Source organism: Pan troglodytes, chromosome 6 (assembly GCF_028858775.2).
Source record: "Pan troglodytes isolate AG18354 chromosome 6, NHGRI_mPanTro3-v2.0_pri, whole genome shotgun sequence".
Taxonomy (NCBI): Eukaryota; Metazoa; Chordata; class Mammalia; order Primates; family Hominidae; genus Pan; species Pan troglodytes.
The window spans coordinates 84,808,633-84,834,530 of NC_072404.2; the positions used below are offsets into that span (position 1 = coordinate 84,808,633).

At 36.1% G+C, this 25,898-nt stretch overlaps 1 long non-coding RNA gene across 1 annotated transcript; it reads left to right on the forward strand.

Moving 5' to 3' along the window:
* The first annotated feature begins 225 nt into the window (after window positions 1-225).
* LOC134810454 (uncharacterized) lies at window positions 226-24,523 on the forward strand. The gene is made up of 3 exons (XR_010158547.1): window positions 226-478; window positions 16,360-16,615; window positions 24,437-24,523. It is a non-coding gene; the product is annotated as an uncharacterized LOC134810454 (long non-coding RNA).
* Window positions 24,524-25,898: the final 1,375 nt, after the last annotated feature.

Below are 25,898 nucleotides of genomic sequence, written 5' to 3' on the forward strand. Positions count from 1 at the left end.
AAAGATAAAATAAGCACAAATACGGATGACAGAATAATTCCGAACAATCAGTAGGATTGTGTCCTGTGATGATTAATGTTATGTGTCAACTTGATTGGGTCAAGGGGTGCACAGATGTTTGGTTAAACAAATACCTGTTTTTGGATGAGGTGAGCATTTGAATCAATAGACTGGGGAAAGAAGATCTCCCTTCTCAACGTGGGTGGGAAGCATTCAATCTGTTGAAGGCTTGAATAGAAGAAAAAAGGCAGAGAAATGGAGAATTCACTCTCTCTCCCTGACTGGATGGGCTAGAACATCCATATTCTCCTGCCTTTGAGCTGAAACTTATACCTTCTTCTCCCCAGTTCTCAGACATTATACCATCAGCCTCCTGGTTCTCAGGCCTTTGGACTCAGATTAGAACTAACTCACTGGCTTTCCTCAGTCACCAGCTTGCAGAGGGCAGATCATGGGACTTCTCAGTCTCCAAAATCAAGTAAGCAAATTCCTCATGATTAATCTCTTTATAAATCTGTTTCTATATCTGTATCTCTCTATATATCTATATTGGTTCTCTTTCTCTGGAGAACCCTGACTGATACAGAATCTCTGTTTATGATAGAATCATGGCTAAGTAATTATAGTATATACATTCAGTGAGCTTTTATAATGCCATTAAATATTATATAAGAGATGCTAGCTCTTGGAAAAAATATATATATATCATTTTCATAAATGAAAAGGAAGGGTTTGGAGTTGCATAATCACTATAAAAAGCAAATATATAAATACAACAAATAAAGAAGTGAGTTAAAACACACTTGGATTACTATAAAGAGGCAAAGATGTTCGTGATATTTTTAAACAAGATATATTTTTGGATTTCCCAAAATAAATTTATATTAATTTTAAAATGAAAATAATCACCTTAATAGGGGGTCTACCAGCCAAAAATATTAAGTAAACCTGATAAAATGTGTACCTTGTTATGCCTTGAGAACACTAGAATACACAGGAAGACACACATAAGTACAAATGCATGCCATCTACTACCCAAATACACACACTGAAAAATAGAAAGCACTGGCCCACTTGACTGCTAAGGCTTCCACAGGTTCTGGAGTACTTAAACTTCATTTAAATACGGCCACTTAAGCAGAATGGGGGAATATTTAACACTATAATGCCAATAAACCACTTCTCTTGGCATAAAGTGGCTCCTAGGCAAGAAATACCCAAAAAGGGACTGGGATGGCTTGTTATATGCGTTTCTTACTAGAATATAAATCAATTTACTCCTGTTAGTGAACAGTGGTAATATCTTCAGTCCTGTTAGTGAACAGTGGTAACATCTCATACTCACATGCACACATACTTTTTTCTATCAGAGAAGCATGGAATATTGATACAGGAGATAGAAATAAACTGTTTAGGCAGATAGTAAGGGCAAGAGTCCTTGGTGCAATTTCCCTTTTTAACAAAAAGCAGCCCCCAAATCATTTCTTTTCTAACAAAGAGCAGCCTGAAAAATTGAGCTGCAGACATAGATAAGCAAGCTGGAAGCTTGCATGGGTGAATGCCAGCAGCTGTGCCAACAGAAAAGAGCTACCTGGGGGCCAGGTAGGTTCAATATGGAGGCTCTATCTTCCCTCTTCTTTGTCACCAGGTGTACAGTAAACAAACAGGCAACATGGCGCTGGCAAGGTAGAAAATCCGTCTGCATAATAAAAGATCAGGGTGGGGGTGGCCAGCTTTTTGCGCCCTATGCAAATGGCACACCTAGTCCTAATTAGTGTTTTGTGCCCTATGCAAATGGCATACCTGGTCCAACCAATCTTTTGTGCCCTATGTAAATCAGACACTGTCTCCTCAAGATCATCTATAAAACCTGCTGCATTTAACCCAGAAGAGAGCTCTTCTCTTTCTTTTGCCTATTAAACTTCTGCTCTGAACCTCACTCTTCGCGTGTCCATGTCCTAGTTTCCTGTGGCCATGAGACAACGAACCTCTGTATCACCCCAGACAAATGACGCTGCTTCAATATCATGAAGACGCATGTTAAAGAAAGTAAAAATTTGAAGATAAAAATAAAGTTGAAAAAAACTCTGGCCTGGAAAGATCAATACTAAATATTCAGTCATGAAATTTGTATAACAAAATTAATGTTCACCTTTCCAGGAAATGTCAATAATTTGTTTTTCTTGCATATTTATTACAAGGGCTCTCTGATGACTAGAATTGATTTCTTTTTCACAAACATTTAATATGGGAAGATTATTTTAAGATACTGATATGCAGTTAAGTTTATGATAATGAATGTAGGTAGGTTTGTATTAAGTTTTATGTAAAAATCATAATTAGATGCTGCAAAATATAAATGTGTTTGCCATTGCAGCTTTGCTACACTTTGGTAGCTACTTATGATTTTTCTTTAATGTTTAATGCCAGCCTCAGGGTTCTGCTGTGCCTGAATCCTATTGTCCTCATTGACTCTGGGGAGTCCAGTTCCAAAGCAGTGTCCCCTCCATCGACCTGGCTTAGAAAGGACACAGTGTTGGTGCCATCCTTACTAGCTCATCCCATATTGATTTACTAAATGGAGAGTCCTCTGGGCTCTCATTGAGAAATAGGTCAGGTAGTGAATAAATTCATTCTAGCACGCCTACCTCTCTAAGCGTTTTTAATTCTTCCACACTATTCTGCCAAGGCATTTCAGCATCTCCATCCATTTATTAGAGGCCGGCATTTTTTTCCCCAAGCTTCAGGGAGCCATTTTAGTAGCAAATTAGAACAAGCTCCAGGTGTCCTTGTCAGTATGTTGCATACTGTACCATTAGATTGTTTCTTATATTTACAAACTCTCCCCTGTATAGCTTTATGTTCTGCATGCCACTCAACACCTTCCCTCCATTCATCTAGTGCCCTCAGAACTCATTCCTGGGGCCCTGTCAGTACATATTTGCAAGAACTATAGTTTTTTTTTTGAGGGGGTGAGGGATGGAAGAATCCCTTTCTTCCCAGAGGAGGTAATTTACTAAACTTTATACCAGCTATTAGTCTAGAAATGATGAGGGGAAGTGGAGGGAAATCTTGGAAAATTCCATTATCACCTTGGGAAGCATCCATCTCAGCAGAGGCCTCTGCAAGGTCTCCAGGCAAGAGAAGCAGGCCTCTTCTGCAGCCTTGGAGGATTCAAGGGAATGGGGGATTAAGTATTCTCAAGTGTGTCTGCTCAGATATTCCCCTCCCAGGTAGCCAGGGCACATTCTTTTTGCACCTAGGGCCTTTATTCAGCAGAGGAGACATAAGTACTAGGAATCATGCCTTCTCTGTAACTCACCTACTCTCACAATGAGGTGCTGGGTCTAGTTTTTGTCCTGATCTGCCCTCTAGTTGCAGGAGATGAAGGAATCTTTAAATACTGTCAAAGATCCCCTTTGGCCCCTCCCACCCCACCGGGAAAAGGTATCTGTTTTCGGATTTGAGCCTGTCAGCATTTTAATTTTGCTTATTAATAGAATTTTAAAACAACTAAAGAATTCCACAGTCTGTAATGACCGTTGCCACCATACCTCTTACATATCAGTGATATTGCATCCTCTTCCACAGATATTCCATTTCATTTCACCACTGGTGAAAAGGGCATTAATGGTTATGCTATAGAATGTCAAAGATTATCATTATCCCGACTACCACCAGCAATGCAGTCTTTTGCTATCTGGCCAGCCCGAAGACCCAACCCCAAAGTTCTCTCTGAGGATCTGTTTCCTAGAACAATTTCTAACTCCTTTAATTAGGTGACCCTAAGAGAATCAGACCCTGAGAAAAGGATGATACACCCTTTGTTTATTTGGGAGCTGCAGGAAAAACAAGCAGAGGACTGTGGAGATGATACAGGAAGGGAAAAGCAGGCCGTCAAGTTGTTCTGGAGCACAATCCCCAGGTCAGCTCTGAGAAAAGGTGAAAAGACATGCCTCAGGATTATTCTTGCCAAGATGAGCAACCTAGGGTATTAAACCCACTGGCAAAGGCTCTCAGAGACATGCTAGCCCCCAGACATTTCTGGTCAGCTGTGCATTGGCAAAGAAGGTTCTGGAAACAGAGGACAGCCTTCCAGTACAGATGGCAGTATGGGTGGGGAGTCAGACTGCCACTCATAGAAGAGATAAAGGACCCAAAGGGAAATGGGCAGGGAACTGACTATGATAAATATAAGTTTAATGTATTTTTCATTTCTTATTGAAATAATGATGAGTTAAACATAATCTTAAATTGCTGGGTAAAATATATATTTTTGTAGATAAATAAACCAGATAGTTCTGTTAAGTTACTTCAAATATCAGTAATAGAACATAGTAATCAAATCTTAAACATAGCAATCAGAAAGACAATTTTTTAAAAGTGGCAAAACACTCACAGAGCAGAATTGTTGCAAGAAATCATTTACTCAAAAATTATGTAGTAAATGCCTCTCCAAGGGTAAAGATATACAGGTGTGAGAGCACAGTCTCTACTATCAGGTACATAATAGGTGACCAATTAGTGCAAATTCATTATTGCTGATTTAAGTAAAGTACTTAATAGTAAGCTATTTTAAAGAAATTTGTTCAGATTAGTGATTATTCTCATGGATTAGTACTTAACAATTTACAATTAAACCAGTAATAATACTTAAATGCAACAACTGGGCAAACTATTGCTTGGAAATTCACTGAGAATTGATCCACATTTTGAAACATCACATCACTGACAGCAGTGCTGCTAGTGGTATTTAAAATCATAAGGAACACTTGAATTTATTATTTCAATTATTTAATAAAGTTTTTACTGAGCACATACCATGTTTCAGGCATAGCTGCAGGTACAAAGGAAATAGCAGTGAACTAAGTAGAATAAACACATGCCTTTCTGAAGTTTACATAACCTTCACTTATAGCTACAACTTCATTGTAATTACACCCAGGGGTTTAAGTATCTGATTATTTCATTATGTCTTCTAGTGCTGTTACGTTGAGCAGTTTTTTAGAGAAATATTAACTTTATTAGATGTCTTTACTCCTCCTTTATACTACATTTAGGGCACTGTATTTTTTAATTATCTGTGTAGGTATTATGTGTATATTTAATTTCAGGATAGTAGAGGGAGCATTCCACATTATTTATTATCAGAGTAAGTATTACATCTGATGGAATTGATAACAACTTCATTAAAGTACACACATTCTTACTGTCAAGAAAGTGATAAGGTCCTTGGGATCTATTATATGGATGGCAGCCTGGAGATTCTGCAGTAAATATCCTGGTATCTTCAAAAAGATGTAATGCCAACTTAAAAATAAATATAAATTACTTCTAAAATCACTTTATCACCAAAGAGAAAAATATGGTATAAACATCTATGAAGTTTCTCAACTAGAAAATATTTGTTGTTGTTGTATTTCCGAAGTAATAATTCTCTATATCTCTATAGTGGGGAAAGTATCCAATGCTTCAGTTGCTAATTTGCCCACACCCCTTTCTTCAGTTATTGAGATAGTCTGACAATTCTTACTGTCTTTTAATGACCCAATTCCCTTACATAGGCCAGGATCTCCACATTCATTTCTCAGTTGGAGGTCTTCATTTGCATATTCGGCAGATATTTCAAATCCCAAATGTAACTCATTTTCAATTCCTTTACCCAAATTTACTCTCTATCTTTTCTCTCTCTGAAAATGGCATGAGGACATCCACCCAGTTGAATAGTTAAAGACTGAAGAATCACCCTGAATGCCTCCTTCTCACTTGTATCCAATCCATCTATCTCCTGATCTGCTGTGAAATTCTCATCACCCTATTCCAATTGATACTACTCCATTTTAGAGAATCATCATTCCTAGCCTAGATGGCCAAAAAAGCTTCATAAGTTGTCTCCTTGCTTTGATACCATCTGATCTTGCCTATTTCTCATCCACTTTCCTCTTTGTAGCATCCAAAGTAATCCTTCTAGAAAGGAAATCTGATTATGTCATGTACATGTTAACAATCTTTTCAGTGGCATCACATTACCTCTGGATTAAAGTTCAAACTCTGAAACAGGATCAGATTTAATTCTCCAGGTTCTATTTTCCTTATTTTTAGTTCTTTACTCATAAACTCCTTCTCATCATTCAGGCTTCCTTGGAGGTGTCACTTCCATCATGGAATCTTCGATCACCTACCCAGGTCTAGGATTGATAGGTTTCCTACATGCTCTCAAAAAATACTGTCTTGACAGGGCTTATCACAATATGTAGCAAGTAACACTTGGTCTCTCACTTGTCTTATGGGCATAGAGGTGTTCAATATGTTAGTTAAATTAATATGTAAAAGAGCTATTATTAAATAGTAAGGTAAGGTATATTCAGTTATAATATTTTTGAAATATATAAACAGGTGTTTTTAGTTATAAGACTACTTTTAGAGCAGTTTTGTCCTATAGAAAAATTGAGCAGAAAGTACAGAAAGTTCTCATATGTACTTGCCTACCCCAGTTTCCTCTATTATTAATATCTTGCATTTGTATAATACATTTATTACAATTGATGAACCAATACTGATACATTGTTAGCTAAAGTTCATTGGTTACATTATAATATATTCGGTTTTCTATTTTTTCTTTGTTTCTGGTACTTCAGAATAAATCAGAAAATTACATTGTGTATTTTATAAACATAAATGAAATTTCTGAATATTTGAGCCAAAAATGGGCAAACACTGGTGATATTTGTCTAATATACTTAATTCAGTAAACAAATATTTGTAAGTACCACAAATATGTGAAGGACAGCACTAGATTCTGAGGGCTCAAAGCTGAATAAGACAAAGCCCCTGCCCTTACTGAGCTCCAAGAAGAAGAGAAGTTGAATGAGTAACCTAATAATGTAGGGCAAGATGATAGGTCCTGTGATGGGGTATCTACAGAGTGCCACACCAGTGAAGGAGAGGGTTTTTAAAATCAGATTGCATGGAGAATGTGACTAGGAAAAGTTTTCCAGGGGACATAATTATTTGAACTGAATGTTGAAGTTTGAATAGAATTTAACAGGTAAAAGAGAAGCACAAGCATTTCAGTTTGAAAAACAGCATTTTGCATAACAGCAGTGTGAATGTCGGAATCCTGAAACAACAGAACATAGCTAAGGAGAAGGAGAACAGAAGTTACAACGCAAGAGAAAGAGACATCACTCAGTTAATGAAGGGCCTTCATGTCTAAGCTAAGGTTTTGACTTTTATCTTCAAAAATAGAAAGAACATTAAGTGGGAAAATGAGATTATTGGTTTTATTTTATTAAAAAGATCATTCTCTATTGCTAGAGGAAAATAAATTTAAAAATGAGTTCATGAATGTTCATACATTTATGCTCAAAATTTTAAGATAAATCACTGGTAGAATAAACATAGGTATATTATTCTCAAATCACTAGAAAACAAAAACGAAAGAAACTTTGAATAGTATAGCAAAATCAGTGAACTGACTGGGGAATAGCATGAAAACTTAAGGGCATAAAATATAAAGTAGATAACAGAAGCAAGCCCAACTGAAAAAAAAAAAAAAAAGTGTTAAACCCTACTACTTGAAAACTCGGGAATTAGATTGCAAAACAAAAAACAACGACACTACATGAAGACTGATAGCTAAATAATATAAACAAAATGAAAAATAATGTGACATAAAGAAAATTACAAATAAAAGCATTAGTGGCAATATCATATTGCACAAATATCATCATTTATAATCATCATAGCAATTCTTTGTTTAGCATGTTGTCAGGTATTATATGAGGATAAAAGGTGTACTGTAACATGAAGATTTAGCTATCAAAAGTCATCTATGAGACAAATAATATATCTCTGAACTATATTAAATGTTCAAAATAAAAAATAAATGGGAAAATAATTATTTTTCAAACTTTCTGAAGATAAAATAATCAGAAATCAAATGAAGAAATTAAGAACTTGAATAATATAATTAATGTTTTTGTTCCTAGGCAGAAAATATATATTTAAAAAAAATATTTTCAAATACTCATGAGGTATTTTAAAATATTGATTATATCCTGGGTCTTAAAAAATCTCAAAAGGAAAAGAATAAATCGTAACAATTCTACTTCTCTTATTTCAGTGAAATAAAAACATTAATAACAAAAGCATTACTTAAGGAACATATTAAATCACATAGGAACCAAAAATAATAACCTAAAGAACTCTTGAGTCAAAGAGGATATCAACTTCTCAAGACAGAATATATCAAAAAGTAGGAAACACAGACAAATATGATATGCACTCTGAAAATTTATGCCTGCAAAATAGGGAAAATAAAAATAAATGAGCTAAATATGCCACTCATAGAAATGTGGTAGGCAGAATTCTATGAGACTCCCAAGATTTCTGTCTGTTGATAAACACACACCTTTTCCCATTATTCAATCAAATACCAATATAGATGCTGTTGTGAAGGATTTTGCTAGTGTAAATTAGGGTCTAAAACCAGCTGACCTTAAGATAGGAAAATTGTGCCTGGCTCAACCATGTCATCTCTTTAAATCTGGGTCCAGAGGTAAGAGACAAGAAGTCAGAGATTCAAAGCATAGGAAGGATTGAACATATTGTTATAGGCTTGAAGGTTGAATACAGTGTTGCAGGCTTGAAGACGGAGAGGTCACATAGCAAGGAATGTGGGGGGACTCTAGAAGCTGAGAGAAGCTACTGGGTTGACAGTCAAAAAGAACACCAGGACCTCATTCCTACAAGAGGAAGGAAATGAATTTTGCAAACAAGAATGATCCTGGAGGCTGATTTTTCCTCAGAACTTCCAAAGAAGACTCAGCATAACCAACATCTTGAGTTTAGCCCTATGATACGCTGAGAGGAGAAACCAGTGATGTCACGCAAACTTCTGACTTGCAGTGAGCTAATAAATGGGTGTTGTTTTAAGCTGCAAAATCTCCTATAGTTTGTTCGCAGCAATAAATATTAACAGGGAGATAAGAAAGTACACTGAATTAACTCCTATTGATTTAGGATGTTTGCTCTTTTAGCTCAGCTCGGTTTGGGTTATTGTCTCATGACCAGGAAAAATTAGGCACGCAAACCTCAAAGAGTGAGTGGAGTAAAATTTAAGGGAAAGAAAAGCTCTCAGCAAAAACAGGTGATACGGGAGGGGTGGGGTGGTTCTCCTACCTGAAGACAGGGAGGTTTTCTAATGTGGTGGAGCCTGGGGCTTTTTATGAGCTCAGAATAGGGAGTGTGTGCTGATTTGTTTGTGAGTATGCAAAAAAGGTCAAAGTGAAGAACACCATTCAAAGATGGGCACTACAGTGTAGAAAAACAATTAAGAAAGGGTAGGTATATGTAAAATACGTGAAGGATGGGGATCAAGGTCAGAGGATAGTGCATGAAACAGGAAGGCAGGTTCTTAATGGGGTCCAAGGATTTACCAGGAACAGTTTCCAACTTGAAGATTGGGTTTCATTGGGACCTGCCCCTATCTGCCTGGGCATCTGTCTGCCTCCTGCCTCGATCACTATGAAATCAGTAGAAAGGAAGTTGTAAAGATAATAACATAAGTAAGGGAAGTTAGAAATGAAAATACATCTAATGCTAGTTATTTAAGAACTATAATGAAATAGATAAATCTCTAAAAGATACCCATGGGAAAATGCGTGAGAATAGTAATTCACAATATTAGTGTATGAAAGGTGATACAATCACTGTCATAGAAATGTTTTTTCAGATTAATTACATACATGAAATTGTGCTTAAGACATTTAAACACTAAGTGAAATAGTAAACTTTTTGTCATAAAGTTAGGTTATTATACAGAATAAAGAAATTGTTCAAATAGTTTCATGACCCAGATGGTTTCATAGTTGAGTTTCTACAAACTTAAAAAAATTATTTTATGATATATTGATGAACTATAGTTGTATATATTTATGAAGTAAAAAGTGGCATTATAATTTTTGAATGTAATATGAAAAGTTTAAATTAAGCTAATAAACATATCCATCACCTCAAATACTTAATATTCTTTTGTGATGAGAACATTAGAAATTTACTTGTTATGATATCATAATATATAAATTAATTATTAGCTATATTCATCATGTTGGCAATTAGTCAAAAAAAAATCAAACTTATTCTTCCTTACTGAGGCTTCACTATCATTTCCCCACTACCCCACCCCCAGCCTCTGGTTACTATGATTCTACTCGCTGCTTCCATGAGTTCAGTTGTTTTAGATTCCACATATAAGTAAGAACATATGGTATTTGTCTTTTTATGTTTGGGTTATTGTACTTAGCATAATGTTCTTCAATTCCATTCATGTTGTCACAAATGATTGACTTTCTCCCTTTTTAAGGGTTGAATTGTATTCCATTGTGAATATATTATCACATTTTCTTTATTTATTCATCCTTTGATGGACACATTAATGGTTGATTTCATAATTTGACTATTGTGAACAGTGCTGCAAACTTTTAAGAAGACACAATTTCTTTGCTTTTCAATCCCTTCCAAGACACGGAGAAAAGAACAGAAACTTTCTAATTAATTTTTTAAGCTAGGATGATGCTGTTAGCAAGCTTGTAATAAATATTAAATAAACAGAACAAAAAAAGATACAGCAATCTACAGACAAATTTAGGTTATAGATAGAGAGATACAAAGTGAAAGATATTAGTAAATCAAATTCATCAGAGCTTTAAATTCAGAAAGTACCATTATTAAGTGATAGTCTCTGAGAAGATTCAAATATTTTTCATTATTCAAAAATAGATTTCCATAATCAATCATATTACACGGGCAAAGGGGAAAATTTTGATGAACTTTTTGACAGATGCCAAGAAATCTTTAATAAATTGAATTCAATTTCTGGTATCAGACACATTTCCTCACTAAATACCATCATGATATGTTTAGTTCAACTAGGCAACAGGAAATATTTAAGCCAACATTATGCATCAGCAAAATCTTAAAAGGTGTGTCCACTGTAAAAGTAATAAGAATGCAAAATGAAGTTGGGGAGTAATGGAGTTAAAAGGTCTATGGTTCAAGTAGTATAATGAAAGTGATAAATAATAGCTTGTTTTAAATTGTAATAAGTGTAGAATGAGTTATATACTCTCTAGGGTAATCACTACAAAGTAGTTGTAGTTAATGAGTTAATATAAGAAAAACGTTCTCACAATATTTGACAAAATCAAAAGTCATCAAGAAAGCAGTTAAAAGGGGACTTTGCAGGATAGCAGACATAATCACAGCTCTATCCAGTATTATTTTAAATGAAAATAGATCAAATTTATTAAGGAAAAAACAATTATGTTTAAGATATAAAACAACAACTATATATTGTTTATAAGAATACACTTTAAATATAAGAATGCAGAATGGTTGAAAGTGAAATAATGGAAGAAAGCATGATAATCACTAACCAACAGAGAGCTAGTTCTGCTGTGCTAATTAATGTAAGTCAAAGTAGATTTCAAAGTAAGACAATGACTAGAGATAAGAGGGACATTTTAAAATATAGAGTCTATCCAATAGGAAGATAGCACAATACCAAATGGGTATTCATCCACTACCATAGCTACATACTACAGAACCTAAAAAAGAAAAGAATAAATCTGCAATTTTTTTTTTTTTTTTGAGACGGAGTCTCACTTTGTCGCCCAGGCTGGAGTGCAGCAATGTGATCTCAGCTCACTGCAGGCTCCGCCTCCCGGGTTCACGCCATTCTCCTGCCTCAGCCTCCCAAGTAGCTGGGACTACAGGCGCCTGCCACCACGCCCAGCTAATTTTTTGTATTTTTAGTAGAGACGGGGTTTCACCGTGTTAGCCAGGATGGTCTCAATCTCCTGACCTCGTGATCCACCCGCCTCGGCCTCCCAAAGTGCTGGGATTACAGGCGTGAGCCACCGTGCCTGGTCTAAATCTGCAATTATTTAACACTCTTCCCTCTATAACTGATAGAACTGGCAAAACAAAAAATGAGATGGTAAGAATAATTAAATTTTTAAACATGAACTAATCGATATATAGAAAACACAACACCTGAGGAAAGCAAGGTATATATTAAGTATACATGTATGAAATTTAACCATATGCTAGGCCAAAAAGGTAGCTTCAACAATATCTAAGGATTGAAGTTACTCAGTTATGCTATGAGAAGAAATTAATCTAGAAGTCAATAATAAAAATAAAATTAGAAACTTCCCAACTGCATAATATTAAATAATACATTTCTTAGTATTTCAAGGTTTAAGTAAAAAAAATCAAGCAAAGTAGAAAATATTTTGGTGTGATTTATAATGAAAATATAACAGTGTAGAATGTATGCAAGATATGGAACTTCTGCTCCTAGTCAAGCCTGAATTTACCTTTCCTTCTTAAACAACTAGGGAATAGGGGGAAAAATATGAAACAAATGTTTTCAGACATTTATTGCAGGAATTCAACAGATAGTGCAGGAATATGATTCATGCGAGAAGGGTATTAAACAAAGTGAGGCCTACAATTACAGGCACTAACTCTGTGGAAGCATTTTCCAACTGGCAGCACCAGATTTAAGGTCTTGCTGAATTGAGGAGACAGAGAAGAGAGTTCAAGAGGCCACAGCAGCAAGAATTTGTGGGGAAGGTCTAATTCTCTTATTACATTCTTGCTGTTTGTTATGGTTTGTGATAAAATAAGTACAGAAGTGAAGATCAAAATTTAGAAATTCATTAATCCAATTTAAATTAGATAAATGAGGAAGTAAGAAATATGTTCATTTGCCACATTTGAAAACTTTAAATATTGTTGTCCATGGTATTCATTCAACATGTGCAAAAATGTATTTGGAACGGGAATTGTTTTACATATAACTGTTTGTTCAGTTACAATTGAGGAAAGAAAAAAAATATGGGCATAATAGTGATTCTCTACCTGCATACACATTTTAAGTGGACAATTTGCAGAGTTTCCATAGTTCCCTTTTTCCTATGAAATGTTGTTTTGGTTATATTTATTGAAATGTAATTTTATCCCTGATAAATCAAAAACTAAATAATTTAGACTTGTATTTTTGATGTCTTTTTTATTTTATTTTTGTAGTAATTCACTTTTTTTTTTCTCTTTACAAAAATATTGGTCTCTGATGGACTGGGGAAACAAACAAACTAAACTCTGATTCTTCACCTGTTTGAAATGCCCTGTCCTGAAGAGGGAACATGTTTCTCTTGTCCAAACTTCTTTAGTATTATTTATATCAGAAAGTTAGTTCAATACTGTACATATACTATGCTTAATACATATTTTTGGTTAAGGCATTAGGGAGAACTCAAGTTAATTAGATTAAATAATTGCAGAAACCAAAGATGGTATCAATACAGCATCATTGAAACCAAAATAGTTTATGAAAATTTTACCTAAAGTACCTTTAAAAAAATTGTCTTTTGCTAGACTGATGAAAATAATTGTTGCTGTTGAATTGTGGACAGAATACTATTATTTTAAAAATCATTTTTAGATTTAATTTTACAGATTTTTAAGCCCAATTATTCCCCATTTGTCAGTGGACATAAATGATTTGGACTGAGAAAAATTAACACATACATCCCTATAAGAATCCTGATAGCATGTTAAGTACCTGGCTCAGATGCCTTATATTGGAGGGCTATGCTACACTTCAGTTTGCCTTGCCCTTAGCTGTTTTAGTTTGGCCAGTAATGCTTTTTGTCCTATCTAGTCCTAGAGATGTCTCTGAAAATTAAAGTCCTGAGAAATACAGCAGACATATTTTCCCTTTAGTTCCTCAGGTGCATAGGGCATATTTTTGCCTGTTTGCATATTCATGTATTCAGATGAAGTCCTTGGTGCTTTTATCTCCACTGTATAACCTTGGCACATTAGGGTCAAAGGGCGCAAGTGTAGCAAGGAAATTTATGACACAGGTCTAGAGTTATTTAATAAATCAAGTTGTATTTCATCTGCATGTCCACAAACAATTACACACACACACACACACACACACACACACACACTCACACAACCAGTATGGAATTGGGTGTTACCTGACTTTAGCTGTTCCAAAAGGCATTATAATGTTTTATGTCTAAATTCCAAAAGGGTACTCTTGGAATTCTTCTACTTGTAAGGCTGTTTATAAATGCTTACATGAATGCATGGTTAATATATGTTCTAAAGACCCTCGTGAGACTAAAATTTACCTGTTTTTCTGTTCTCCTTGGTCAGAATCAGGCAGTCTGACAGCCTGACAAATAATATCAGACAACATATATAAAGGTCTTAGACACTGCCTGCCCAAGAAATGTAAACTGTTAATGGGATAGGAGGGGAATGATCAATCTGCTTAAGTGATGTATGTCATGGGTGGTGGGCAGTTGGGGGGGGCTTCATGGAATCAGAGGCCCTTGATTCATTTCTCTTTTTCATTCAAGAATTATATACTGAGTGTGGAATCTGGGCCATATGTTCTTCTAAGCACTGGGGATAAAACAGAGAATAGAGTAAATATTGTTACTCTTTGAGCATATATTTTAGTCCAGGAGATGAACAATAAAAATTAAAACACACACACACACACACACACACACACACACACACACCCTAAATAATATAATTTCAATAAGTAGTAAGGGCTATAAAGAAAATAAAGTAGGCTAATGTGATAGACAGTGACCAGGTTGTCTACTATGGTATTTTCCACAGGATCTCAAGGAAAGCCTCTCTGAGGAGAAGCTATCAAGCAGAAATCTAAATGATGTGACTGAAGCTTCTCAAGTTCTAGTGGGAGATTTTTCCAGAAAGAGGGATGGAATTTGGCAGGTGTGGGAACAGCAGGAAGGTAGTTTGGATGGACAGGGAGGAACCAGATTCCAGGGTACTGGGCACTGGTAAAGGCTGGGATATCATTCTAAGTGTTGGAAGCTCCTGGAAGGTTTTAAACAGAACTTTTTTTCAAGTTATATCCAAGGGTCATTTGGTTCAATCTGCTCTATCTTCTAAATTTATATTTCTATTTCCCATAATAACTGATTTACAAGATGACAACCATGAGGCATCACAGTGTTCTGAATCATTGGAAAAGGTTCCGTGATGTCCACTACCATGGTGCTTTCTAAGGCAAGAAAAAATACTAAGACTTCTCCAAAATATAATCTGCAATACTGACTGAAATATACAGAGGACCTAGTTAACCATTGTATTTATTTTTTTAGACTAGGATATTACCTAAGGATCCTAATTAAGCCAGAATGTATAAAATCCTTTTTGCAGAGTATCTGAGAGGTTGAATGCACTATCAACATGGTGACTCGTTCCTTACCTTTCATTTATGAACCGTGGCAAAGAAAAAATTCCCATGAGAAGCACTGCTTTGACAGTTTACTCTCCTTCCCTCAACTTAAAAGCCTAACATCAGATTCCACATTTTTCTCTGAATAGTGAACTGCAACATTTTGAAGGATGTCTGTGTCATCTACACCCTCCAAAATACCTTGACTTTTATTTTAAGCATTTAAGTGAGTCAGAAGGCACATCTGTTCATTAGGGTATCATCGTAGTGTTCAACAATATTAATTTATTCAACCAATATGTATTCAAAATCTGCCACTTGTTTGACCCTTCAGCAAACACTGGCAAAAGAAGCTAAATGGAAACCTATATATCCTCTTGTTTTTGTAGTGTTTACCTTCCAGCAAAATAAAAAAATATGTATAACAACAAATATCCATCAATGAATTATGCCTACACAATTATTAAATTTCAATTCTGACAATGACCCAAAGGGGAGGTCCTCAATGGTACAAAACCCTGTTGCAGGAGGATGTGACTTAGCCAAGGAGTAATATAAGACTCCATAAGAAATGGTAGATGACATGCGGCTGAGAGATAAGCAGTGTGAACTACTAAGAAGGGAAGGGAAGGAAAAACATCTTGGTAGAGATAATTGCATGTGTAAGATCTTCATGGTGGGAGGAAGCATGGCTGATCTAGAGTGATGGCTCCAGGGAAGGAAGTGATAAGGAAATAATAAGAGAAGAGCTGGAAAGGTAGACAGTGTTCACATCATTTATTGTCTTTTGGGTCATTTTATCTTTTTATCTTGAGGTTCTTCATGGCCATCAATTTAAGAGGAATGGAAAGCCATTGAAGGGTTTTAAGTAACAGTGGAAATAATATGAGCAGACCAACGTTTCAAAGATCACTTCTGCTATAGCGTGGAGAATGAACCGTCATCCTCCTGCCATTTTCTGCATAGCCTTCCTAAATTTACACTTCTTTGGAGGCCTTACAGTTCTGAGAAGCACTGAGAATTTTCATTGACATCTCTTGTTCACTTTCAATTCACAGAGATATTTTGTGATTAGGGTTGACTTCAGAGTCAGAACTATTGCCACAAAGCAAAATGGAACTATTCATGCCAATTCTTCAGGATTGAAGGGATCAGAAATCTGTGCCAAGGACTCTTAGCATAGATCCAGTTGACATGGAGATCCACTCTACTGAAATGGCAGTGGTATCATCAGAGGCACAGTAACATCCAGACGCAATCCTTACTGCCTGTGGTTCCTAGATACCTAGATGACAGTTTGAAGACTTCACTACGGTAACCTTCTCCACATTTTCAGTTGAGACATTACCTATGATCGCCATAAACACCCTTTTGTGTCTTAGCCCTTTCCCATTATGTATTCAAATGTCAATAATGTTTTACTTTCTCAACAAATACTTTTCATTCTATCAGGGAAGGGGAACCCATCAAGCTACCCACCAAGTAGAAAGAGCATTTAGGTTTATTTCATCATGTGTTTCTCACTCCTAATTGTGCCTTTTATCATGCGTTTCATCATACCTAGAACCCTGATATATTTAACATGTTGTTTGCTTCATACTTAACCTATGCTATATTATTGGTCTTAGACTATAAGCTCTTAGAAGGGAGGCAACATGGAAAGAGGAAATGCTATGTGTGTCACATGAAATTAAAAACTTAGAAAATGATTTTTAAGATGATAAACTAATATGGATAATGTTAACTACATCATTGTCTATGTATTTGTTAGGAGGATAAAATTATGTTACCATTTATTATATATCTTAACTTTACTATTTTCTTCTTGATTTATCAATATGTGTCTGACACATATTTATTTATCAACGCATGTTAATATATGTCTGCCCAGGCCTAGATAAAAGATAACATTGCTTTCTCTCAATGTATTCTCTCATTTGAGATAGAGAACCTTATAACTGGTATCAGTTAGTACAGTTTAAGTTATGTGGCATAACAAACAATGCCCATTTGGCTCTTGCTTATGGTCAGCACATGTGAATTAGAAATCTGGAGCTCAAACAACCAGGTTATTGAATGTTCTACATTTTTTGATAATTCCATTTTAACACCAGGCTTAGAGGTTTGCATGGCAGAAGAGAATTGGAGAATTAAGGTCAAGTAATTAAGTGCTTTATTGAAGGAGATATTTCCACTTACATTTCACTGGCCAGAACCAATCACTGGCCACACCTAACTTCAAGTAGAAAGGAAAGCATAATTATCTGTGTACTGATAAATGAAAATAAACAATTATTGGGCAACACTAATGGTATCAACCATCTGGTATATTCTGATGATATCATTTGCCAATATTTGGGATACAATAAATGCATTTTTAATTCTGTTTAAATTTTTTATAATTTTTTTCACAACAAAAATGTTCAGTTTTAAAATATATTAATTTCTTCTCTATATATAACCTCTATATTATATAATCTTTATGCTTTTGATGATTAACATTTTTAGTGCTTGTACTTCCATCAATTACTACAGGACAAAAGCTTTTAAATGTACTTACATTTTATAAGTAAGACTATTAATATTTTTATATTACAGATGAGAACATTTATTTTTAGAAAGATTAATTAATTTGAACAAGGGCTTACAGCCAGAAAGAGGCAGAGTCAGGATTCGAACCCAAGCCTATTAAATGTATAATTAGTATATAGTATAGGTTCCCTAGTTTAGATTTTAACCCATCTTCTGAGGTTCAGATCAATTGTTCCATCTTCTATAAGGCTCTTAAACCTTTAGCCCTCAACGATCAATCTTTTCCCTCAGCTGTTCAAATGCTTGTTTATATAAACATTTAGTTTTATCTATGCCAGCACTTTTAAACCAAATTTTATTAAATTAAACTGAATCCAATAGTGGTGAATATGTTAATTAAATTAATTATAAAGCAGGTTCTTTTCTCTGGTTTTAACAGTAATGTATTACAAGCTTATGTGTATTTGCTTATTTATTTGCAGAAGAGCTGCCATTCTTTTCTTCAGTAAGTTCCATTTTCTCCATGAGATAATTAGATACAGCAGAATCACCCACCAAAGAATTTTATACATGACCCCCTGTGTGTATGGGCACAAATATTAAGGTACAGATATTAGTGAAAACATACTCAGTACCCTAAAAGCATCTGAGTTCCAAATGAAATAGCAGCATGAACTCCAGGAAAGTGAAACCCCAGCACTGAATTGAGCTGCTAGTGCCTCATTTCCAAGGACCCTTACCTTAACTCCACTTCAGCCAACCACTCCCACAGCCACCTGTGCACTTGTCTTCACCAGGACATGTCTACTTCTGAATTCATGAATGCAGACATCCCACTTTCTGAGCATAATCTCTTACCAACTCGGACCTCTAGTGGTTACTCCTCCACACTTGTCCATGTAATTTATGGATACTTCCAAATCTTGACCCCTCTCCTTTCCTCCTATCATCAACTTTCTCTTTTTACTTCCTTTCCATCTGGCTTATATTTCGTGATCCACTATTCAACTTACATTAATGTCATGTAAATCTCATAGGAAATCTTAACGGGTCCATGGTTGAAATCACCTTTATTACCCAAACCCACTCTCTTTCCTGTGTTCTAGAAAATTACATTACCGTCCATTCTGTTGTCCTGACCGGAAACCCAAGTGCCATTTCTAAATCTCCCGTCTCTCTTGCCTCACACACCTAGTCATTTACCTGTCGATTTTATCTCCTAAGTATCTTTCAAATTCATCTGTTCCTTCTGCTACCACCCCAGCTGTGCCTTAGATCATAGCCTATGTGGATTGCTGTAATAGCTTTTTTAATGGTTTCCCTATTTTCAGCCTTGTCTCTCTCCAGGCAACTCTCCAGACGTCAATAAGACTGACCCCTAAAAAATACAAATCTGCTCATGTTAAATTCCTATGCAAAACCCTATATGATTTCCTATTGCCCTTCTGATCAATTTGAAATTCTCTAGCGTGGCTCGCAAGCCCTTTCAAGATTTTGCACAGTTAACTTTATAGGCCAGTGTCCTTCTAATCCACACCACCCACTTAATCAGTAGAATTTACTCCTATTGACTTTCAGTCTTTCTACATTACAACCATAAAAAGGAGAAATAATCCCAAGGATGTTGTACATTGTTTCCTACACTGAGAAAACTATTTTTCCTTTCTTTGCCTTTTCTACCATCTTGTCCCTAATTATTTCTCCTCCTTAAGAGGCTATCATAGGTTTGTTTTCTTTTTAGACCCTTAGGTCTGGTTTAGATATCCCACTCATGTGTTTTATTGTATACTGAATTTCCCCAAGGATTTCACATGGAATTATATTTGCTGATTTTTCTAATCACTCCCCATGGAATTTGCCCTAAAAATGGTCCCAACATTCCATGCGTCTATTGCAATAAATTTTCCATTAAACCATCCTCATCTATTTTTATATTTCTAGAGGAAATTTCTTGTGCTACCTGCAAACCCATTTTCTGAAATAGTGTTTAAAGGTGCTTTAAATATTTCAGATCCCACAGGAAATATATAAATTTAGAGAGTATATATAAAGCATATCTTTGAAGTATATTTCCTCTACAAAAAAATACAAAAATGACAGAAGCAGAAAATAAAGTTCTGTCTTTCACCAATTACAGGTAGCCAAATGTGTCATAGAATTGCAAGTGCTGTTAAGCTTCAAATTATGCATTTTTATAAAAAGGGGTTAATGGGATTTTATACTAAGTTATAAAGTCACCTAGAAGGACAACATTTTTAAGCTTCTATTTTACTGTCAATGACATCCATTTTAATTTTGCTTAGCTTAGAAATTGAAACAAAAAGGAAAGTTTTTTTTTTCTAATTGCTCACATTGCAAAGTTTAGATTATGAAAAATCAAGCTGTGTTCTCTCTGGTTCAGTATCACCTCAAGTAATAAAGTTTCTGCAATTAGCACTTTACTGACAGTTCGGCTGATGATGCATGAGGCAGGGTGAAGCCAGCTCACTCTTCCATAGCTGTAATATCACAGCGTAGCTAATGGAAGTGTAATTTTAAAAGAAAAGCCAGCAGATATGTCTTGAAAACACCCAGGGAGCTAATATGCTGAATAAGAAGGTGACATTTTTTACGTAGTTAACTTTTCTGAGTACATCCAAACCATGGCTGCGACTCATGGTTATCAGCATTTTATTCTTAGCTAATGGAGCTTAAATCTTTTGGGTTCTTACAACTGCAAATACAATTACCATTTTATGATTTGTAATTTGTATGTGCTTCATAATTGTCTCCAAATTAACCTGGATCGATTTAGCTAAAATTAAAATACTTCCTAAAGTTTGTACCACCTCTATTAAACTGGGCTATTGCAAAACAAATTTGTTTTCTTTCCTACCCCTACGTGGAGACAAAATAATCCTGTGCATATCAATCCAATGCAACAGAATATATTCTTAAATGTAAACTAGAGAGCTCTGTGATAAATATTTGAAAATTAACTATTTTTACTTATTCTTTACTGACCTAATTTTAATCTACAAATGTTACCATAAAGACTCTGTAAAATTCATTCCACATTAAGACAGTCTCTTAATAGTCCCCCAATTTATTTTTACTCTAAATTAGTTGTCTTTTATGTATCTACCCATAACACTTTATTATAACGCTTACCTCACTGAAATACAGGTGGTCCTGGAATTTCATTTGACTTTCAGACTGTCTTCTTTTCCTTTATTTTACACCTGTAAAATTGACTTTCATGCTCCAGAGAGGACCTTTATGTGAAGTCACAATGAATTTGAAACATCCTAAGGCTCTGCCTCCCAGCCAACAGTTCATCTGGCTCTTTTTGGGATTCATTTATGTTGAAGTGCAAAGCTTCATGGTTGCATAATATTCTCGGAAGCATATATAACATTAATCCACCTTTTTAAAACTTCCTCCAAAATTAAGGACAATACACCTACCAGAAAAAAATCTTCAAATTTAAGCAGACTCCATGGGAAAGGGTGGAAATATTATGCTCAGGAACTCAGTGCAGTGTGTATTGCACTAACAAGAAAGCCACTTGAAGTTGGTTTGGCAAGTTTTAGTACTTTGCTGTTCTAAGGTCTTCCCAACATGAGTGCCGATATGTTTCTTCCCTTTTAGCCAGAGAAATATGTCAGACTCGGAGAGCTGTGAGACGTATTTGAAAATTGACTATTTTTACTCATGCTTTGCTAACCTATTTTTAATTTACATGCATTATTGCAAGAACTCTGTTTTATAATTCACTCCAAAATATTCATTCCAAGAATTCAGCTCACTTCTCTTTTTTTGTTTAGCTATTTTCAATGCCTATTCAAGAAAGGCTGCTGAAAATCACTAATCATTGCTATGCCCTACACTGTCCAACACACATATCATAGTAGGAAATTGCTTAGCTTTGCAGCTTCAATTTCTAAAAATAAATGTGTGTACTGCTTTATCAATTTTTGAAAGTTCAAATTGCAAATATACTCTTTTAACTTAGAAAGAGCTTATCTTTCCTGCTTCCTGTAAACGTTTCTTATAGATAGCTAAGAATAAACTTTAAATAGAAGTTTAATGTTGATAAAATGTTCTAGGCATTAGGTTTGAAGATACTTTTTTTTATTATTATACTTTAAGTTTTAGGGTACATGTGCACATTGTGCAGGTTAGTTACATATGTATACATGTGCCATGCTGGTGCACTGCACCCACTAACTCGTCATCTAGCATTAGGTATATCTCCCAATGCTATCCCTCCCCCCTCCCCCCACCCCACAACAGTCCCCAGAGTGTGATATTCCCCTTCTTATGTCCATGTGATCTCACTGTTCAATTCCCACCTATGAGTGAGAATATGCATTGTTTGGTTTTTTGTTCTTGCGATAGTTTACTGAGAATGATGTTTTCCAATTTCATCCATGTCCCTACAAAGGACATGAACTCATCATTTTTTATGGCTGCATAGTATTCCATGGTGTATATGTGCCACATTTTCTTAATCCAGTCTATCATTGTTGGACATTTGGGTTGGTTCCAAGTCTTTGCTATTGTGAATAATGCCACAATAAACATACGTGTGCATGTGTCTTTATAGCAGCATGATTTATAGTCCTTTGGGTATATACCCAGTAATGGGATGGCTGGGTCAAATGGTATTTCCAGTTCTAGATCCCTGAGGAATCGCCACACTGACTTCCACAATGGTTGAACTAGTTTACAGTCCCACCAACAATGTAAAAGTGTTCCTATTTCTCCACATCCTCTCCAGCACCTGTTGTTTCCTGACTTTTTAATGATTGCCATTCTAACTGGTGTGAGATGGTATCTCATTGTGGTTTTGATTTGCATTTCTCTGATGGCCAGTGATGATGAGCATTTTTTCATGTGTTTTTTGGCTGCATAAATGTCTTCTTTTGAGAAGTGTCTGTTCATGTCCTTTGCCCGCTTTTTGATGGGGTTGTTTGTTTTTCTCTTGTAAATTTGTTTGAGTTCATTGTAGATTCTTGATATTAGCCCTTTGTCAGATGAGTAGGTTGCAAAAATTTTCTCCCATTTTGTAGGTTGCCTGTTCACTCTGATGGTAGTTTCTTTTGCTGTGCAGAAGCTCTTTAGTTTAATTAGATCCCATTTGTCAATTTTGGCTTTTGTTGCCATTGCTTTTGGTGTTTTAGACATGAAGTCCTTGCCCATGCCTATGTCCTGAATGGTAATGCCTAGGTTTTCTTCTAGGGTTTTTATGGTTTTAGGTCTAACGTTTAAGTCTTTAATCCATCTTGAATTGATTTTTGTATAAGGTGTAAGGAAGGGATCCAGTTTCAGCTTTCTACATATGGCTAGCCAGTTTTCCCAGCACCATTTATTAAATAGGGAATCCTTTCCCCATTGCTTGTTTTTCTCAGGTTTGTCAAAGATCAGATAGTTGTAGATATGCGGCGTTATTTCTGAGGGCTCTGTTCAGTTCCATTGATCTATATCTCTGTTTTGGTACCAGTACCACGCTGTTTTGGTTACTGTAGCATTGTAGTATAGTTTGAAGTCAGGTAGTGTGATGCCTCCAGCTTTGTTCTTTTGGCTCAGGATTGACTTGGCGATGCAGGCTCTTTTTTGGTTCCATATGAACTTTAAAGTAGTTTTTTCCAATTCTGTGAAGAAAGGCATTGGTAGCTTGATGGGGATGGCATTGAATCTGTAAATTACCTTGGGCAGTATGGCCATTTTCACCATATTGATTCTTCCTACCCATGAGCATGGAATGTTCTTCCATTTTGTTTGTATCCTCTTTTATTTCCTTGAGCAGTGGTTTGTAGTTCTCCTTGAAGAGGTCCTTCACATCCCTTGTAAGTTGGATTCCTAGGTATTTTGTTCTCTTTGAAGCAATTGTGAATGGGAATTCACTCATGATTTGGCTCTCTGTTTGTCTGTTGTTGGTGTATAAGAATGCTTGTGATTTTTGTACATTGATTTTGTATCCTGAGACTTTGCTGAAGTTGCTTATCAGCTTAAGGAGATTTTGTGCTGAGACAATGGGGTTTTCTAGATATACAATCATGTCGTCTGCAAAGAGGGACAATTTGACCCCATCTCTTTTGAGTTAAATTCATTATTTATCTAGGTATTGCCTATTATAAAATAATAGAGACTTCAAGTGCTTTATATGTAACCATTAGAAAGATTCGTGCATAAGCCAGTCTCCATAACATAACTGAGATGGGGTTTCACCGTGTTAGCCAGGATGGTCTCAAACTCCTGACCTCGTAATCCGCCTGCCTCAGCCTCCCAAAGAGCTGGGATTACAGGCATGAGCCACCGTGCCTGGCCTTATTTTTTATTTTATTTTTAAAATTTTTAAATTTTTTGGCCGGGTGCAGTGGCTCATTCCTGTAATCCCAGCACTTTGGGAGGCCGAGGTGGGTGTTTTGGGTTTTTATTTTTGTATATATATAAAGGACCCCAAAGGATATATGTTTCCAATATGATTTCCCTTCCATAATCTGTAACATAAAATAAGGTATACAATGTTCATGGTTAACTTCACCAGTGAGCTTTGTAAAATGTTATCCCCCTATCCCTTTTCCATATCTCCCAATTCTGATCATGTTGCCATTACAGGGGCCAGTGTCATTCAAAGATGTGGCTGTGGATTTCACCCAGGAGGAGTGGCGGCAACTGGACCCTGATGAGAAGATAACATACGGGGATGTGATGTTGGAGAACTACAGCCATCTAGTTTCCTTGGGTGAGGATAGCTTGCTTTCTGAATGCTCTCAGTTGAATGGGGTTTTATGCTTGAGTTTGAAGAAATAAGTGACAACACCATTTAATTCCTTGTGGGCACTAGCTGCAGTGTTTATATTATTCTTCTTTGAAAGGTTCTAACTTTGATAAGGTAAAAAATGGAGCATTTCTGTTATGCAGCTTATGAGGTGGCAACATCTTGTACTTCGGAGATTCTGAAGCCGAGCAACTTGCCCAAGTCCTTCTTCTTTTCCCATTAACAAGATATGATATCACCAAGCCAAACGTCATCATTAAGTTGGAGCAGGGAGAGGAGCTGTGGATAACGGGAGGTGAATTTCCATGTCAACATAGTCCAGGTAAGTTAGTAGAGTATCAGATGTTAAAAAATGCTCATCCCAGACCTTTGGGAGTGACTAAAGAGTTGTTTATATGTACTCGGTACCCTCAGTAACACCTCCCAACCCCCAAATATCACTTTCCTTCCCGCACACGTACATGAACTCTTTTGTTTATTTTATATTTGATTTACATTGGTAGGGATTTTTTCATTCTAACCTATACTGGGGACCCATTCACTTCCTCTTCCTCCAGCATTATCGGTCACTTATTTACTCCCTCGCCATTAGAGAATTGTTGTGGGCTGTTTGTTTGTACAATTCTCCTGCCTCAGCCTCCCAAGTAGCTGGGATTACAGGCATGCGCCACCATGCCCAGCTACTTTTGTATTTTTAGTAGAGATTGGGGTTTCACCATGTTGGCCAGACTGGTCTTGAACTCCTGACCTCAGGTGATCTGCTTGCCTTGGCCTCCCAAAGTGCTGGGATTATAAGCGTGAGCCACCGTGCCCAGCCTGAATTGTAACACTTTAAAATGGTATGTGGACTGGGTGTGGTGGCTCATGCCTGTAATCCCAGCACCTTGGGAGGCTGAGATAGGAGGATCGCTTGAGACCAGGAGTTCAAGACCAGTCTGGCAACACAGTGAGATCCCATCTCTACAAAACAAAAATTAAAAAGTAGCCTGAGTCGGGCCTGGCACAGTGCAGGAGAATTGCTTGAACCCGGTAGGCAGAGGTTTCAATGAGCCGAGATCACGCCATTGCACCCCAGCTTGCCAGCTTAGGCAACAAGAGTGAAACTCCATCCAAAAAAAAAAGAGAACTGTAGGCAGGATAGTTTCATCTACCTGTCTTCATGTGTTCAATGACTCTGTCTTCCATCTGCTCTAATGAATTCAAAATAGTCTGGTGAATTTTTCATTTCCATTTCTATACTTTTCTTTTTTTCTTTTTTTTTTTTTTTTGAGATGAAGTTTCGTTCTTGTCACCCAGGCT